The sequence below is a fragment of the Camelus bactrianus genome, chromosome 15 (assembly GCF_048773025.1).
Source record: "Camelus bactrianus isolate YW-2024 breed Bactrian camel chromosome 15, ASM4877302v1, whole genome shotgun sequence".
Lineage (NCBI taxonomy): Eukaryota > Metazoa > Chordata > Mammalia > Artiodactyla > Camelidae > Camelus > Camelus bactrianus.
The window spans coordinates 62,210,940-62,230,361 of record NC_133553.1 but is presented as its reverse complement, the minus strand read 5'-3'; the positions used below and the strand labels follow the sequence as shown (position 1 = coordinate 62,230,361).

The following is a 19,422-nucleotide window of genomic DNA, read 5'->3' as shown; positions in this document are numbered from 1 at the left end:
TTCAGCGTCAGACCTGTCTGGGTTGCGACAAGGCGCAGCACAAGGAGCAGTCTTGACCAAGCACGCTACGTCGAGCAAGCTGGGGAAGCCCCTTCAGAACCGTCAAGGGCGGGGCGTGAAGGGAAGGCGGAGCCTCCAGGTGCTTTGCGTGAAAAGAGGGACCACATGTGATTCCAGAAGGGTAAGGGCTTTGCCCTGCGGCTCGGGGAGTGGAGGTGTTGCCCACCAAGGCTCTCCCACTAAGCTGCCTCCCAGCAAATGCTGCGCCACACTGCGACACAGACACCCCGGCAGAAGGAAATTAATTAAGACCCTGCGCTGCCATCCCCTTCTGAGCTCCCGCCACCCTCCAGCTAGGGCCGCACATCACTCGGCGCGACAGCAGACGCAGCTGTGGGAGCTGTCTAGACCTGCTGTGATTAAGAAGGACTCCGCTGCCTTTATGCCGGGTGTGTTTTCTTATGTCAGCATCGCGTCCTAATTTTAACATGACTGAATTGTCAAAGATTTCTTTCTTTCTTTCTTTCTTTTTGCCTTGCCTATGAAATGACACAAGTCCTCGACTTTTCTGGTTTCCATTATATTCCATTGTGTGGCCATGCCCAGAGTCAACATTTTTTATTTATTTATTTATTTGAGTTTGTGTGTTTTCCATCTAATGCCATGCAGTAACTATTAACGCGTAAACATGTGTTTAGGCACTTTGGAAAACATTTTTTTAAATTGAAGTGCCTGATGTCAATCAGAGGCATGCGGAGTTGGAGATGTGGGTTATATGTTCAGGGGAAAACATCCTGTCGTTATTTTGCATGCTCTGTAGCCACTTTCCAAAGTAAAACGTCTCTGCCATTAAAATAGCATTTTTATTTCGTGAAGACGGTAGAAGCATTTAGAGGCCAGTGTTGATTGATCACTTGCCAATTTTCAATTTTTAAATCAAAGCTGCTTGGGACTTGTTATTTGTGAGCTCCCCAAACATTCACAGTCACTCTATTTGCATTTTACATGCATTCAAAATAACTACTTTCTCCTTAAAAAAAAAAAAAAGATTGAAGAAACATTTGCTCTTGAGTTGAAAAACATTATACCCCAAAGCAATCTGTTATAGCTGAACGATGAGGGTCCTTAATGAAAATTGCGAGGAATTTTCTGCTCTAAAAGCCTCCAGGGGGCTGGGTGTGGAGGGCATCCCTCCCCAAAACTCCCATCCCAGACAGTAAGAACACCCACCCTGAGAGGCAATGGTATGTGCCTGGTCTCCAGTCCTCGAAGCTTGCTTGCTTCTCAATCAGTGTTTTGGACATTCTCCGTTTCTCCAAATAAGAAAAAAAAATGTCACTTGCACAAAATACAGGACGTTGCCAAAGGATAGGACCGTAGCGATTTTCCAAACGGAGGGACTGAGCCGCTTAAGACTTGAAAGGCTCAAAGCTTATAATTCTTTGTCATTATCAACATTATTTTTAAAGCTTGCAAGTGCACACACCAATTCAATAACCAAGATTCTGTCTATTCAATTAAGGTTTGATGCCGTATGGAATTTTGGGGGATGGTAAGCAAATAGCACTTGGGTGGCGTTGTCAGAAGCATCAAGTGAAGAATCGTTCCAATCTAAAGCACGCTTCTCACGAAGGGCTTCATTTGCCCACGCTGGAACTTTTATTCCCATACAATTTTACTGATCACACATAGTTGTTTAGCTGAGTCCTTGAATAACTATGAACCCATTAAGAGCTCTAAAGACGATGACAATGATTGGCGATTCAAAGATGAATGAAATGACTCTGCTTTCAAAGACTTCTGTCCAGAAAATGAAACATGTAAAACAAAGAAGTGCCATAGAGGTTAACACGTCCGTAATCTTGTTTACAGCTGTACAAAAATAGCCTGGAGGATGGAGGCCAAGGAAGAGGGAAATCTAAGCAGGATCTTAAAATATGAATAATAGGATACTGGGGTCACAAGAGGAAGGTGATTTGTACACAGAGAATCATATTTAGAAGAGCAAGGGGAGATGAGCCATGGAAAGCGCCCAGGAAGGGAGGTCTATACATAGATGCAGGTGTCAGAGCAATCTGAATTTTTTAAAATTATTCATCACTAGATATGACAAATGTTTTGATGAATACTCAGATTCTGCCCATGCGGTCTACTTTATTCCAGAGATAGGGAAGTGGCCGGGTCTCTCATGTACCACTGCACTTGGCAGATTCTTGGAAAAAAACTGCTGACTCCCCTGGAGGCTTCATGAAAGCAGCCCAGAAATTACAGTCAACAGATTTGGGCCAGAACTGTCTCTGGCCAAGATAATCAGTTGGAAAGGGGAACATTCAGTAAATCATTTAGCTGCTTACCGCCTCCTACTATCTCCAGACCTACAGGAAACCCATACATACACACAAACACACAGAGGGTTGCGGGCAAGCACATCAGAAGAATTTGAGTCTTTTCACAGACGTGCTTGGACATTTTGACTGTAAATGTCATGTTCGTGGAAACTGAGATGCTCTCACTACTGAAGGGACCCACTCATCTCAAGAGCAAGCACTCGTTTCAGGTATGTTCTGAAATGCCAGCATTTATTAGAGGAGAATTTGCTTCTGGGTATCTCATTTCTGCCCTCGCTCTCTCTGATCTAAGATCCCGGAGATCTTAGCCTTTTGCAATATAATTATTCTCTAAAAATAAGAATCTGTATACCTAGCTCTGTTTCAGGCCGGGTGATGTGTTTCACATACTGTGTGTCATTACTCATCACAGCAAATTCACAGGTTAATATGGTCCTACCCCAATTTTCAGATAAAGAAACAGAAGCAGAGAAGTTAAATGACTTGCCCAAGGTCACAAAACTGGTAAATGGATAGACAGGATTCAACTCCACGGAGTCTGACTGCTTCTCCCAATGATCTTTGCCACTTTCCATGGCTGCTTCATTCAGATGTACAGATGAAACAGGTTTTCTCGTACACACTGCAACTCAACCTTTATGGCCAATTATTATCATCATTTTACCACCTGGAAGTTCAAATCTGGGGGCCTGTGATTCCCCTGAAAACCCAGGAAAATTCTAAAATGATGAAATGACATGGCCCTTGCCCTGTCTGGTGACTTTACACTAAGATCCAGATGAACCGCATGTATTGTCAAGGCTAAAACTGGGACTTGCATGTTAGCTAACACCTGCCTCTCTCTCTCTGCTGAAATATATTATAATTAGCTGCTCTTCCTGGGAGAGACTGTAAAACAGAATGTAATTAAACAAAAAGAGAGACACCAGATTTTATAGGCCAAAAAAAAAAAAAAAGTGATTTGGCCAGCCTATTCGATGGATGCATATTCAAAAGGCAGCGCCGTCAAGGCAGACCCCCCCCCCTTTTTTTTTCAGTAATATAGTGAATGGCACCTACCACAGCCTTCTGCACATGCTTGGGATTCTGTGCTTACTCACTGATGCTCACAAAATGGTTTTGACTGAATTAGGACCTTAACAGGGTAGCCATCCTCTCTGGCTGCGGTTCCATAAGGGTCGAGGACCAGAATAAGCAGGTGATCTGGGCATTAGAGTCCATGGTCCTTACCAGCCAAAGAAGCCACTGGAAAGACCCCCCTGGTGTCAAGGGGGGGGGCCTCGGACGCTCCCAGAGGCTCTGGCCAGCTAGAGGTGTGTGAAACAGGGACCAGCTGTCTTGCTTCCCTCGGTCCAGTTGCTCTAGCTGCAAAATAGCCGTGTGTGTCAGCCCACCCTGTTTCTTGAGGAGAATACGGTAAGACTCAGAAAGGGCTAAAAACAAACCGGCTGTTTGATTCACATTTGGCTAGTGAAATGCCTATCATACAACTGTTTGTAGCAATAAGTTCATAGTTGCAGAGGAAATACTAGCCCCTGAGCAAACTTCTAAGGGAAGACCCAATTATTTAGTATAATGACTCATCTCTTTCCTGAATCTGCACGTAGGCATCAGTAGGGATCATGGCTGACCCAAAGGTAGACCACAAAAAAAAAAAAAAAAAAAAAAAGCCAGGCATGATCAAGTCACTAAAAATTGAAAAGATTTATAAGTGCATCAGAGAAGAGCAAATCTTAATTGGAGAGAAGAAAGTACTCAAAGCAGATGTGCAAAAGATGACTGCTGGCTGGGTAAAAGCAGCCTTGGGGAGAAGAAACAGTGGGGAAAAAGAAAGCTAAGTGGCAGCTTCGTGCTAGAACAGACCCGCCCGGAGGTACCCTGGGTCGTACTGAACAGTACAAGGCTGCTTTAATTTAGCAACGCTTATTTTGGAAGGTTGGCTCCACCAGTCCTCTTTGCAATCTATCGCATTTGCTGGTGCGATTTTGGCTGTACCTCGCGGCTCACTGTGGGCTGACAGATGTCCAGGTGTGGAAAAGCACGTTAGCCATTTGTCTGCACCGGGGATCGATTTCTATACACTTTCTTTGTTCCTCTTAATTGAACCTGTAAACATGACTGTACTCAAAACTTCAGTAGTTCCCGGACATCTGAGTCTTAGGAATTAATAATTAGAAATATAAATCCTTTCGTATATTTCTTCCTCAGTGCCCATCCTTCAAAGGCAAAGCCAGTTTGGAATAAGAATCTGAGAAATGTAAGTAAGTTCATTTATGTCTTTTATTTTTTTTAAAGAAATAGACTCACAGACATAGAAAACAAAATTATGATTACCAGGGGACAAGGGAGTGGGAAGGGTTAAATTGGGAACTCCAGATTTGCAGATGCTAGTTACTATATATAAAATAGATAAACAAGTTTCTACTGTATAGCACAGGGAACTATATTCAAAATCTTGTAGGAACCTATAATGAAACAGAATATAAAAAGGAATATATGTATGTATATGTATGACTGAAACATTATGCTGTACACCAGAAATTGGCACACTGTAAACTGACTATAATTCAATAAAAAAATGGGAAAAAATAAATTAAATGATAGGTCCCACCCCCCCCAAAAAAAGAATCAGAAAAATGTGAAAGGTGGCCTGAATTTGAAGATGAAACCAAACAAACTGTCACAAAATAAAAGCGTCCTAGCAAGCAGAAAAAAGAAAAGAGAATTTTGAAAACCATCTTCCCAGGGCGTCCTGAAACCCCAGTGCTCTATTTTTCCAGTTAACAAAACTCAGGCTCTTCTGGATGTTCTGAACTAGGTGACTGACTAGCCAGCTGTAGCAGGCCTGCTCCTGTATGTCACGCCCCCGTTAATGGAATCAGGACGTGCACTCGTCAACGGACTTGGTGAACGGTAGATGTCAGCCACTGTGTGACGGGCAATCATCAATCATCCATTGTCAGTTATTTCTGTCCCAGTGAGGGAGCCTTTATTCAAAGCATAAAGTAAGAATGTTGCCAGACCTCAGGAACAAGCCCTGAGCTGTTTGCAGGTGCTGCTACTCACAGCTGCCAATTAAACCCCTAACATTTCCATATTGGCCATGAGGCATAGCATATGCTTTGGACATACCAAATCTTAAAGAAAAAAACAAAAAACAAAAAAACCCCATCAATCTCAGATCATCAATACGTGTGTCTTTTTGTTGTCCCGTGCTTGCAACATGAGGGCTTTAAAAACAGTTTATTTTAGACATAGAGGAAGGAGAAAAAAAAAAAAAAAAACTCCAGTGAACTGAATTATTAAGATGTACATGCAGCATTCTTTCTTGTAGCTGGAAAGTAGCCAGCATTTCAGATGTGGGAAGTCTTTTCTGATGCCTAAATCCACATGACAGAGTCTCCTTTCAGGATTTCAACTTTTAAAAAATCTTTTTCCTACCTTTCTTTCTTAAATGTTTTCTTACTTTTTGATAACCAGATGCTACTGCTCATCTCATGTAATCCAGTCCTATTAAAACGAGATACTAAAATTCAGATGGATGGTGCAACTACATTCTGTTCCTTTCATTGGGTTTCAGACAGAAGTGTGCCTTGTGTTGGAAGAATTTCATGAAACTTGCCAGAGACATTTTATTTAGTCTTGAAATGTAAGTTCATGAAAGGATGTATTCCTCTGCAGAGTTTACATGGTGCCTTCACTTCCACGTCTGTTCAGATCGGAGGATAAAAGGATTCAGTCACTCTTGGAAGATTACAGATCCCGTGGATTACAGATCATTTATAAATACTATACACAGGCAGAAAAAAATGTCCACGTTCAATTTTCAGAAGTATTTCACCATTTTTAACTGATTTTCTAAATTCTCTAGACATGGGTAGCTCTTGTTAAGAAATTCATTGTGGTCACAGATACAGAAATTTTAACTGAATTATTCTTTCTGATCATCTTCAGAAAATGAAGATAAATTCTGCATGGTTTTACATGGTTTCACCAAGAATTAGATCAGAATCATCTGTGATCATAACTGTAAGTCTTTGTTTTCTATGTTGAACAACACTCTTTGATCTGAGGTGCCCCTGCCTTTTTCTGTCCCATCTCCCATTCATCTGAGCTGAAGAGTTACTTCCATGTCCTTTGAAATCCTGATTCCCACTGATTTCAGAGCTATCTGTTGGGGAAAGTAAAGTTGCCAAAGCCAGGATCTCTTTCAAATAAACTTAACTGATGATTCTAGCAGGTGACTCTCTCTCTCTCTCTCTCCTTTTAATGTTGGTAATTTTATAATATGTTCTCACTTCCAAGAAGGGTAAAATTTGCTGTCCTCTTCGAGAGAAGCTCGGATTTCCATTTTTAACAAGAGAGAAAATGTATTATCCCCATCTACGTAATGAAGGACATCTAAAAGAACTTTTAATAAAAATATGTTTTTCCTCTATGAAATTAATTTTTCAGTAAAAGATGCCCTAATACACGTTGAATGGTGAAGATCTTAACACGAGCAAACATTCTAACATGATAGCAAGAGTACCTGAGTATCTGAAATGAGGAAGAGAAAACACGGCGGCTTACAGCAGCCTCGAGCCCTCGGGCTACGTGAATTTATCGCTTAACAGAACTGAGGATGCGGTGCTGTGGCATTGGCTTTGGGCTGCTCATTCTGGATGATGTGTGTCCACAGGCTTTGAGATAAGAGTGAAGGGGAAGGACCAACCTTGCCTAAGTAATACTGCTCTATCCAACACCATATGGACCACTTATCTCCACTGATACCAGGTATTCCGTGTGCCTCCGGTTGTGGTAATAATGACAGTAATAGCCATGATGGCAGTGACGATGGTGATGGTGATGGTGATGATGATGATGATAATAGCAGTGGCAGCTACTGTTATAGAAGACAGCTTTGTAGGGTAGCTGAGAGCACAAATCCTGTAACTAGCTTGACTAGATTTTGATTCTGGCTCTGCTACTTACCAGTAGTATGACCCTGGTCTAATTATTTAACTTTTTCGTGTTTCGGTTGCTGCCTCTGTAAAAAGGGGCAGGAGCTACCTCATCGGTAAATCGAATGCCTAGAGCTGTACCTGGCCAGAACTGCAGAAAGTGCCACCGTTACCCGGTCCAAGTTCACATTGCTCGCAGCGAGACAGGTCAATAAACTGAGAGATGAGGTGTTGAGGCAAGGAATAGCGACTTTATTCAGAAAGCCAGCTCACCAAGAAGATGGTGGCCTAGTCTCCCAAGACTCCATCTTACCCAAGTCAGAATTTAGGCTTCTTTTATACTAAAAAGGGCAGGAGGTGTGGCTGCTTGTTGCAACCTTCTTAGTGTCAGCATCCTTTGTTCTTGCAGCCGTCCACGTAGGTCAGGTCAGGCTGTTCCTGTAAACCGTCAACAAGACAAATGTTATTCTCTGTTGTGCAACTTTTTATCTCTGTATGAATGGAAAAGTGTTACACCTTTGAAGGTCAGAGCCTTGAGAACGGGCTGTCCTGTCTGTTTCGGGCTGTAGGCAACATTCTTTTACAAAAGGTGCAGAACCAGCGTGACTCAGCACAGGGGACAGAGCACAGGGTTAGAGCTAAAGGAACAGATCTAACATGGAGTCAGATTTGTTCTTCCTTATTAGACTACCAAAACATCAAATAAAATAAATGAGTGTTCCTAGAACATGTACACAGACACTATTGTTAGTCCCATTTTCCAGATGGGGAAACTAAGGCTGTGTGAGGTTCAGTAGTTCTCCCAAGGCTGCCAGCCAGAAATTTGCCAAATTTTAACCTGGGCTGGTGTGACATCAAGACCCACGCTCTTTCCATTTACCTCCCCAGGCTTCCCGTTACAGACATCATTTCACAACTACACACCATTGGTCCATAGAGAGAAAGCAAGGGGTGGAAGAAAATGGAGACAGTATCAAAGACTTCAGAGGACACAAGAACTCCAGGGTGTCAGGGCAGCAGAAATCCTCTAAGGACAGGGGAAAATCAACACCTTCCCCAGGTCGGGGGGCCAGATAGTCACCATACAGACTGCTCCTGAATGAATGCACTCATTCATTCACTCCACAGATACGGGTGTCCCTCCTCTTCCCGTGTGAGGGTAGCAGCTTCTTGGGTAGCCGCTTGATCAGTAAGAGGATTTGTTTGCTGTCATTTTGTCAAAGAAAGAAGACCACAATAACCTTAGGAAAAGATACTGATGAGAAGATGCTAGTATTTTCCCGGCAGGTGAGTCCAATGTGGTAAATTCCGGGGCTTCCTCCTCTCTCCTGCTTGGATGTCTCAAGTCAGAGCAAGCTGGCCATAGAACAAGGCAAAGACTGGCTGCCCAGGGCTGGGTGTCCTCAGTACATTCACCCCTCCTGTCGTGGTCTTTATCTAGCCTAACTGGGATTGTTTCTGGCACTCTTACATCGTGATGTGATGTTTCAAATGTTTCCCTAACTGAAACACGCAAGCTCTTTCATTTCCTTTCTACCTACTAAGATTATCTGAGCCCCGCACATGCAAAGCAGAGTATTATGCAAGAAATTAATCATATGGGAGCAAAAGTAGCTACTGAAAAATTGCCAAACACCATAAACATTGGTCAAAATGGAGTCCAGCCATTTGCACAGAGAATAATTGAAGCTATGGATTCACTTGGAGTAACTAAGCAACTTTTCATTATGAATTATAAAGCTTTCCAAACTTAAAATGATATCTGAGAGGAGTGCATTACCTAAAAGGTTTCGATAAGCAATGAAAGGCTCTTTAAAATATGCAGCCGGGATCAATCATCCGGCTGTATAGCGTTACTTATACTTTGTGGCGTCACCTACATTCCTTGATAAACAATGTCCCATAACCTCTGAGCATTCCCATTACTTTCGTCAGCACCCAGACATAAGTGACAAAAATGTCAGATGATGTTTTATTTACTAATATGAAACAAGTTCTCGTGGAAGTAGACGTCTACAACAACGGAGGTTTATGAAGCGCATTTCCCAGCACCAAGAATGATTCATGGTATCCAAGAAAGATACCAAGCCTGCTGTTCATGATGAATTTTAATTGGAATTTTACTCATCACGGGCATGAATTTCTTTCATCTGGGAGATGACATGTCCTGTTCCCATGGCTGAAGGAGAGTTGAGTCTCCCTTAAAAAAAAAAAAAAAAAAAAAGGTGGGTAGTTAAAACAGACCTTTTGACATACAAAAGGTAGAGATAACCTGGTGTCACCTGCTGCAGCAAGCACTCGGATGTCTTTTAGCGTCATCATTTTGCAGGGGACATTTGCATCAATTTCATGAGAAAGCAACCCCATTATTCTGACTCAGAAGGAGGGCAGTTCTGCCTTCATCTACCCTACAAATGAAAAAAAAAAAGATGAAATGGGGATGTTAGCTGGGAAAATAACTTGACGGTAGGGAAGAGTGCCCGACTTGGAAGTGGCTGTAGCGTTCTACCCCAGACGCAGCAGGATAGGATATTAAGCAGCAGAGTAGAAAGATCATTGACAATTATGAATTCTCTTCCTTTGGACAGGAGAGGTCCTAAAAATGTGGTCCATCAGTGTTGATGAATGCTAGGTTGTGGGGAAGGGGAACTAGTGAAAGGGCAAGATAAGTGGAGTTAAAGAGAATGAGGTGCATGGCGGCTGGAAAGTTTAAAAAAAAAAAAAAGGAAGAAGAAAGGTTGGATATATGAAAACATAGTTTCAGGACCTCATGTCTTTTGCTAAAAGGAAATCACGTACCAACCTTTATGTGATTCAGGAAATATTTTGATTTAGTGAAAAACTAATGCAATGGACGTCGGTCTCATCATGGGGGTAAACTACCTCTCTTGACTAAGGTGAATAGGGCGCCTGTAGCCATCTCCTTTGGAACTCAGTATGAAAACGTGGATTTGCATCATGGAATCTTGGCCAGCTTGACTCGCGGAGGTGGTACAAAGCAATCGGTGCTCTAAAGATACACAAATTGATTACTTCAGTTCCTAAACTCAGTTTTCCAGAATAGAGTGAAATATATGGAAATGTATTTCAAAAGGCCATCAGTTGCCCAAAAGACCCACGAGGCCCTCACTCATAAGAGCATCCTACCGCAGTTGCAACTCTCCTTCCCCTGTATCTTTGCCTTGGGGGTCTGTGGTCCAAGGCACCCAACAGGCATCTGGTAAAGCAACTGCATTGCATCACTCCCTCTGCTCTCAGGCATCTCTTACAAGCTCACCTCATACAGCTCTTAGTACAGAACTAGAGTTTCCTGCTGTAAGTAAAACGGTCAGATCTATTCATGTTTGTTTGTTTGTTTGTTTTAATTCAATAGGAGATTTTGAATTGTGGCTCTCTTTTTTCCCACTGGCCTGCCATGTGTGTTTTTACACATGCTGTGTAGACACATGGACTTTTCTCCGTTCAGGTATGATATACATGTACACCCAACACCATTTTCTACATATGCAATATCTCAAACAAGTACATAAAAATGCAGTGGGGACGTTTTGCCCTCCTCAAATCCTTTCAAATTGCTTGAATGACTTTCTTTACATGTTTTCAGCTTACCTAACGGCAAAGCTCACTTCATTCTACACTAGTCTAATTAATTTGACAGGACTGGAAACTTGTCCATCCTGTTCACACTTATTATTCACCTCTTGGAATGCCCCGTAGGGGGGATGAAGCACAAGAAAGCAGTGTTTACCAAATGCCTCGACACTAAATGCCCTTTTAGGCTGACTCCGCACAATAGCGGCAGTGAGAAGATCTGACTTTAGGGCAGCCTAAGAAAAATGACATTTTCTAGAACATCGTCTATTTAAACAGGTCTTGAAGAAGAATACTGTGTCCATTTTTCCCCAGAGTTTTTTTGCAGGGGGAGCTTTGGGGACTCCAGTTTATTCCTGCTGCATCTGAAATCTTTGCTAAAGAAATGACAGAGGTATCAGATTTTGCAAGATAAGCCCTCAGTCGGCATTGGCGAATGTGGAGATAATTCCGGGATTGTTTAAGGACCGAGAACGTAACCTGAAACATATCAAGATATTTTGTGAAGGGGTGGGTGGAAATGCGGCACTGATCAATGTCACCAGGAAGAAGGGCTTTTCCCTTCCGGTTAACTTTCCAAGTTTCCTCGGAGAGCAAACTTCTGATAGGGGGCAAAGATTCTTACAAGGTTGGTACAGGTGGGTAATTAAAAAAAGAAGAGTGAATTTATCTGCATACATTATTTAAATACCTAAAGCATTCCTCTGCTTTAATGATAAATTACGTCAGTAAAATATGTTGGCTGCCTTCAAGCTAACTAATGGATCGCTAATCAGCAACAGTCAAATCATCCTAGCTTAGGTGGAATAAATACTTCCAAGAAAGCTGCAGCTAATTTTAATGGTTTAAGCCTGTAAAGATGCTTGCGTTTACATGTGTGTTCTTGGGCTACAGACGTGTGTATGGCTGTGCGCATGCGCACACATAAGTGCTCGTGCACGTGTTAAAAACCTGTTCCTATCACGTTCTTGTCCATCCAACAGGGCTCTCTTCTCCTTGGTATGTCCTACAAGAAAGATTTTCCTGCACCTAATTAGTCCTTAAAGACATCAGCCGATAGATCTCAATTAGCAATACATTTTTAATTGTTCGTTTTACTCAAGCACCATTTGAACACAAGTCAATTTGCAGTTTCATTAGAGAACAGAAAAGGCCTGAGGTCTAGTCCTCTGTGGTTTTTAAATTTTTTTTTTAAAGGAAAGGATAAAAAGCGGGCAGAATTTCATCAGAAATGTTAATTCTCTGATTAATTTTATGTATCACGCAAGAATTAATGCATCCTGCTATTTGAGGAGAAGTCTTGCCAAGAAGTGTGTTTTGTCATACCTTCCCCTCCAGAGAAATCTCTTTACAAGCCTCATGGCCAAATTCCCTGGCAACAAATGACGAGCTTTGAAGCAACATTCACAGACCATTTGCTTTGATGACTTTTGGAGGCTTTTTTCTCCCCCTCATTCCAATTCTATTGTGAGGAGAGTACACATGCCAGGCAGCCTTTGAAAACTAATCAATACAGTAAGAATTGTCAGGGTGCAGCTGACTAATATCACATCTTTAAACTCTTTTTTCTTTTTTTTTTTTTTGCTGACTTGTACACATTTTTAAGTTAAACCTTATGAAGGCAGTTGGGTGGATTACCCTTAACCACATTCGCCGGCACGCTGGTGTGCCCCAGCTCTTTCTTCCATATTTTAACATCAAAAGCTCATAATCTATGTAAGTTAACCTTCCATAAAACTAAAATTATATGGTCATCATCCATAATCTGATGATTGATTACAGCTGCCAAAAAGGTCACAAATTGTGACTGTTTACAACAGTGGCACCATGAAAATTATTACGTACCTTAAAAAAATTCATCCAGAGACAAGAGACGGCTCCCATTCATAGGTTGCAGAACTAAAGCATATACGTTTTCTCTGTGACTTTTCGCTCTCTTAAAATCGATGTTAAAACCCTTAGGTCTGATTTTTCATTTCAATGTCTTTGTGTAATGCGCCTCAACCATACCTCATCTAATTTAATAAGATGCTAGCTAAGGAAGTACTTAAGTTACTTATCAAGGGTTTCAGATGACACATTATTATTGTATTCAAAAGTCAATATTTGCTAATCATGTTAGTACAGGAACTGTTCCAGGCCTACAATTCTTAAATTGCAGAGATATTTAAGATTAATTAAACCTATCTCCCTTGGTCCTCTCTCTCCACCTCTGTGGAAGGAGTAAATCAATGACATCCCAAGCAAGTCCAGGGAACCAGAGTTTCCAGCCTGACAGCCACGAACATCTTTAAGCCTCTGTTTGCATCAGGGCCCCGGAGTTGAGCTTTGCCATTTCTCCATGGTTTCAGGAAGAGTTGCATGTTTTGAAAGCAAAGTTCACCAGTTCGCTTGACGGAATTAGAGAGGTCTGACCATTCTCGAACCTGCAACATGGACTTCAATATTTTTTTTAAGTCAGGAGAATGCTGAAATAACACATGGCCTGATTTCTTTTTATCTTTTTATATGACAACTTGTGGATAAATCGGTGGCAAATAAAGTTGAAAGGTCATGTCCCCTTTCTAAAGCCAGACATAATGAGAGCAGGTGACTGGGTCCGCATCCCTCAAGGGGTTACGCTTGTACCGTGCGATTCCAGTGAACCCCTGACCTCTCAGTTATCCCCTGGAGCCGAAACAGCCAACTGTTCAAAAGTCAAGGTTCCCTTTACTTTTTTTTAAAATTTATTTATTTTTTGAATTGAGTTATAGTTGATTCACAATGTTGTGTTAGTTTCTGATGTACAGCATAGTGATTCAGTTGTACATTTGTATATATTCTTTTCACTGTAGGTTATTATGAGATACTGAATATAATTCCCTGGGCTATACAGTAGGTCCTTGTTGTTTATCTATTTTATATACAGTAGTGTGTATCTGCTAATCCCGAACTCCTAGTTCATCCCTCCCTTACCCCTATCCCCCTGGTAACCATAAATCTGTTCTCTATGTCTGTGAGTCTGTTTCTGTTTTCCAAATAAGTTCATTTGCATCATTTTTTAGATTCCACTCATAGTGATATCATATGGCATTGGTCTTTCTCTGTCTGACTTACTTCACTTAGTATGATCATCTCTAGGTCGATCTCCTTTACTTCTAGACCATAAACCCATTACATCAGAACCATTTCTAATCCAACGTTATGTAAAGAGCCCAGAACTGGGCTGAGATTAGTGCCAAATAAAAGTTTGAAGTCTTATTAACGTGCATTGACCAGGAGAAAACCGGACAACGCAGTACTTCAGTGATGACTTACAATACTTGCTAGTTCAGTTCCCTCAGGGAGAGAGTCTATTGCATTAACCCCACATGCCACCCAGGATATATTTACAGGTAGTTAGCGAAAACAGTAATGCTATGCAAACTGAGTATCTGGAACACGGATCAATAGAGACCAGCTAATTAGGTTATAAATGCATTGATTTTATTTTGAATATGTCCTCAAACTGAGTCAGCGAGTAAGCATTCTGAAATGGGGCTCTTATGCTGAGAGGAGTGACAATCAGATTATTCTCTGCCGCTCTCCAATCAATCCTGAGGAGTTAGGTAAAACACTCTGATGCATATGCTATATAATCAGACTGACACATCCTATTAATATTCCAATTACTGTTGAACTATTAGCAGTGCCTGAATCTGGTGTCTTAGAGCCTTCCAGCAGTGATCTGGGAACCTAGTGTCATCTTTTGTATTCATTCTTTCAGTTTCAAATGAGACAATTTTCCCTTTAAAGCATTTTTATTAAACGTTATTTTATGCATGGATTTAACATCCTAATTGATTTAGGTGGACTCTCGGAATGAGTTGCTAACTCCTTTTGTTCTTTTCTTCACTCAAAGAGGTCAGCAGCCTTGATCTTATTTATAAATTTAAATGCCAAATTCTAGCACAGTGAGTTATTATTGAATAATAGTCACTCATGTTCATAAAAAGTCTCTTTCACACTGTAAAAACCAGGAATCCAGTAATTTAATAAACTAGTCTAGAGTAAGGATAAGCCAGAATTGTCAACCTCATCTTAGAACACATAAAAAATCATAGAATCATGCACATGGAAGTGGTTTTGGAAAAAAGCAATGAGATGTTTCAACTCTTCTGAATATTTTCGGAGCCTAAAATTTGCTTCTTATTTTGAAACTCATGGAGGAATATATCCAGCGTCACAGATGAAATACAGTTCCATCAGCTAAATACAATCTACTAGTTGAAAACGTCAGACTTGCCATCCCATTCATATATGTCTCGTCAGCCTTTTAAGAGGTTGGCTTTATCTCAGATTGAATTCAGTTAAGAGGGTTTGTGTGGTGATACAGTTTAGATCCCCTCTACTATCTTGTGTCATGTAGCTGCTACTGACCAGGAATAGCATGTCTATGGTGTTCAATGCCGGTGCCTTGGCACAGCTTGTGAGGAGTGGAGCCAGAAAGAGGTGGATGGATTTGAGAGATGTTTTGGGGGTCAAGTCTAAAAGACTGGTGAACTAAACTTGGGATAGAAGTAAAACAGGAATCAAGGAGGATACTAGACTTATAGCTTGAGAAATTGGATGGCTGTTTCCAAAGATGGCAAATATCGGGGAGAATGTGGCTGAGTTTTAGGGGTGTTGGTGTCATAAAGTGTTCTTGTTCGTGGTAAGTTTGAGATGCCCAAGTAGAGATGTCAAGGGTGCGGTTGGACATTTAAATCTGAAGCTCAGAAGCATGGTCTTCTTGAACATTTTCAGCATATAGAGAGATGGCATTGAAAGCTCTGGAAATGAATGAGCTCACCCTCGGCAGAAAGAAAAGAGGGACTAAATTTGAACCCTGCAGAATTAACATTTCAAAGATGGGTGGCAGTAAGGGGCCTTTTGTGTAGGGCTCAGAGGTGGCACTCCAGAAGCCTTGACCAGGTGATCCAACATGAGATGTCAAAGGCATTTCTTTCCTCATACCCCAATAAACTGGGCCAAATTAATAAGATATTTGTGAAGGCTGGCTTTATTGTTCTTGTTTTGTTTTAATTGAACTTTTAATATAAAAAGCTAAGCAATTGATCTGAAAATGAGTATAGTAAAAGAAAAAGAAAAGAAAAAGAGGCCCAGGGACATGCTAACCACACTCCCGAATGAGGGCTTTGTCGTTGCTGTTGGTGTGGTTTGGGACACTTCACCAGCAGAGAGCCGTCTGGCTCACTCCCTCATGTTCTTCTGGTGTCTGTACCAATGTCACCCATTCAGTGAGGGCCTCCCTGACCGCCTTTTCTAAAACAGTAACACCAAACCCATCTTTAGCCCTCTCACCCTTCCTCTGCATTATTTTTCTCCATAGAACTTATCACCATGTGATGGATGTTTACATATTCAAGTACCTATTTTCTGTCTCCTCCCGCTCAAACATAAGCCCTACCAGGGCAAGCATTTTGGCTCGTGTCACTGCTGTGACCATAACACCCCTTCCAACCCCGCCAAATACTTGACATGTAGTCAGTGTGCAAGAGATTTTTTTAAATAAATAAGTGAAAGAAAGACCCAGCAAAGGAGATAAAAGGGAACAGCCAAAGAAGCAGGAAGGAAAGCTGGAGGTATCACAGAAGCTAAAAGAAAAAAGGGTTTGAAAATGGAGAACAGACGGTCCAAGAGGCTGGAGGCTGCCGAAGCGTCCTGGAATATGACAGAGCAAGAAGGTTTGGCCTCGTGGGAGTAAATGCTGATGTTTAAGAGAGGAGTTTGGGTGTAGTAGTGGGGGCGGGAGGAAGCTGAGGGTTAAGGAGGGACGAGGAGGTAAGGAAGTAGAAATAAAGTGAGTACGTAACCAGACTGAAAAGTTTCGCTGTGAAGGAAGGTGTTGATGTCAGACAGTTAAGAAAGTGGATCATGAGACTGACAGAGGGTGCATTCATGATTTCTGCTTTGGGTTTTTAAAGTGGTGGGTTGGTTGGTTGTCTCCTGATGCAATGATGCTGTTTAACCAACAACGATGGAACCTTAGTGGCATTTGACAACACACATTATTTTTGCTTCTCTGCCTGGAGCCGTTAGGTAGCGGGGCGGCTTTATGTCTGGATCTGGGCTGGTGGTTGGCTGGTCTGGGCCGGCCTCAGCTGGGGTGACTCAAAAATGCTCCAGATGTCTCTCATCCTCCAGCAGGCGAGTCTAGGTATGTTCTCATCGTGATGGCTGAGGCTCAACACAGCGATGGAAACAGGCAAGTCCCCTTGAGCCCAAGTTCAGACCAGGCACACTTCATTTTCTCTCCATTCTGTTGACTACAGCAAGTCCAGAGGCCAGCTAGATTCAAAGGAGGCAGGCAGGTGTATTGCTGTGAAACAAACTGCACCAAAACTTAGCCAAAGCGTAAAATAACCATTTTACTGGCCTTACAGTTTCTCTGGTTCAGGAATTCAGACAGGGTCCAGTAGTGGGGTTGGCTCGCCTCTGCTCCGTCTCGACTGGTGCCTCAGTTGGTAAAGATGCAAAGGCCAGGGGCTGAAATCACGGGACGGCATCCTGACTTACATTTGACAGTGATGTTGGTTGTCAACTCGGACTGCAGCCGGAGCTGTTGGCTGGAACCAGCAGTGGCTTTCTCCATGTGGGTGAGGCTCCCTCACAGCCGGACAGAATAATTGGATCTCTGACTTGGCAGTTCAGAGCTCTGAAGTCTGCTTCCCAGTGTACAAGGCGTAAGCTATGTCTCCTTTTATCACCGAGCCTCAGAAGTCATGCACTGTCACTTCTGACACATTCAATTGGTCACAAACCAATTCTCAAGCCTTCCCCAGGTTCAAGGAGAGAGGAATTATACTCCACTGCTTAACCTGTCCACTCATTCTACCTGAGAGCAGCTGACACAGACTAGAAGGCTCTTTACCCTAATAGGAAAGAAAAAAATATTTTTAACACGAGACCTGGAGCCTCAGAATAAAGAGTTTGTCCAAACTGACTCCACCTAGTTGATTTCGAGGTTAAGTCCCTGAAGATCTGGGGGCGTGGCTACTATGGAACTTTACATTTAAAAGCCATAACAAAGAAAATATAAATGCCGAGTCCCAACAAGTGTGTATTATAGGGGCTTGTTCTGGATATTTGACTCAGTAACACCCAGGACCTTCTCCTGAGGCATTTCTAGAGTGGCTTTGGTGTCCAGAAATTCCAGTATAACAGTGTCTCACAGACCATACTGACTGCAGATTAATTTTGTAAAAACCTATAAGATGTTGCGTGTCTTTGCAGTTATTTGATTATTTAATTTAATTTCAGCCTCAGAGAGTTGTATGGGAGTTCTCTGATTATTTTATTTGTCATATTTCCTTACAACATGCCATGATTTCAACAAATCACATTTTGGATATGCTAACCCTAAGCAACTGGGGAATAAATGAAACTTTTAAGTGAATTTTGCCTTTTCTTGTGGGTTTACTGGACTAAAACACTGAAAATAAATTGACATCTGTTGTCAATTTGTACTTTAAATTTGTGTTCTCTGAAACTGTGTACAACTATTTACAATAACCACATACAATGCATGTATATTATATGTTGCCATACAAAATATCTAAAAACAAATGGCTGATTTTTAAAAGAGAAAGTGTCAATTCTTTTGTATTACCTACTGGTGATAAATGAAAAAACTGATGCCAAGTTATTGACAAAATATACTATTTGAAGAAGATGGGATTTTTTCGTAAGTAGAAGAGGAGTGTTTGTGTAAATATCATCAAATAGTATCAATATTTATATATTTTTTTAAATACAAAAGGAGTGTATTAGGTTATGCTGCCATTGACAGCAGCAGGCCACAGAGAGGAGAGGTGCCCGTGTAACCCTAAAGTACTTTGTAGTTTAAACAATTGTTGAGTGAGTCTCTGTGTAGCCCTCTGTGGTACGTAAGGCAGGTATTATTGTCTTACATTCATTTTACGGATGTGAAAACTGAGGGTTAAAATATTTAAATGACCTAGTTTCATAAAGTAAGAAAATGGTGGAACTAGCATCTGAACCCTGTTCCTGTTGTTTCCCACTAAATGGATTACGTGTGTTTATTAACGTACGCCTGAATGTGCACAAGGTCACATACACGCGTGCAATCATAGAGGTCAATTTTATGTAATCCACAATCACATAGCTAATTGTGTATATGTCTATAGAAATGAATATACTAGTACTTAGTTGGATTTTAAGCAAAATCTCTCACATATTTTGAATAGAAACAAATGGATCCTTACACCTATTTTTCCATCTCCCTATCAAACTTCCATTTGGTATCTGAAAATATATTTGCAGCCAGTAAGTGCATTGATAAAAAAAATCGAAAAGAGGATAGCTACTAAAGATGCCTTTTGATTTTTGATGGTTGAGCAAACATAGAACCCTAGTGTTTAAACTTGGCATTTTACCCAGTCTCTTTGAGGGTAACGGGATTCAGCAGTTAAAATTCCATGAAAATGTATGAGGAGGAGCTGGGACTGAGGAAACAGTGTTTACACATAATCCACCCTTGACCTCAACAAAGCTTTTGA

General features: G+C 41.4%; 1 long non-coding RNA gene across 3 annotated transcripts; it reads left to right on the top strand.

Moving 5' to 3' along the window:
- Window positions 1-2,374: 2,374 nt before the first annotated feature.
- LOC141573338 (uncharacterized) lies at window positions 2,375-18,935 on the top strand. 3 transcript variants are annotated; one of them, XR_012498998.1, is made up of 5 exons: window positions 2,375-2,557; window positions 4,557-4,605; window positions 6,303-6,377; window positions 6,804-7,124; window positions 8,420-18,935. It is a non-coding gene; the product is annotated as an uncharacterized LOC141573338 (long non-coding RNA). The 3 variants fall into 3 exon arrangements; XR_012498997.1 differs by adding an exon at window positions 5,829-5,997 and having other exon boundaries at window positions 6,804-18,935; XR_012498996.1 differs by having other exon boundaries at window positions 6,804-18,935.
- Window positions 18,936-19,422: the final 487 nt, after the last annotated feature.